Here is a 243-nt window from a genome sequence, read left to right as displayed (position 1 = left end):
CACACACACACACATACGCTTGCATGCATATGTACATCTGAGGGTACGGTGAATAAATTGTCGTCTAAAGAACGCAAAAAACGAAAATAACACTGACATCTCATTTTAACAGATATATTTACCGAAATTACACAAAAATATCTTGAAATAATAAAGAGTAAATTTATTCAGTAAAATCGCCATTGGCTTCAGCCATGGCATCCAGACGACTTCGGATTCTCCTGCAACTCTTCTGGACGGTCT

Source organism: Octopus bimaculoides, chromosome 1, assembly GCF_001194135.2.
Source record: "Octopus bimaculoides isolate UCB-OBI-ISO-001 chromosome 1, ASM119413v2, whole genome shotgun sequence".
Classification (NCBI taxonomy): Eukaryota; Metazoa; Mollusca; class Cephalopoda; order Octopoda; family Octopodidae; genus Octopus; species Octopus bimaculoides.
The sequence above is the reverse complement of the archived record's forward strand: the minus strand, read 5'-3'. Positions refer to the sequence as shown.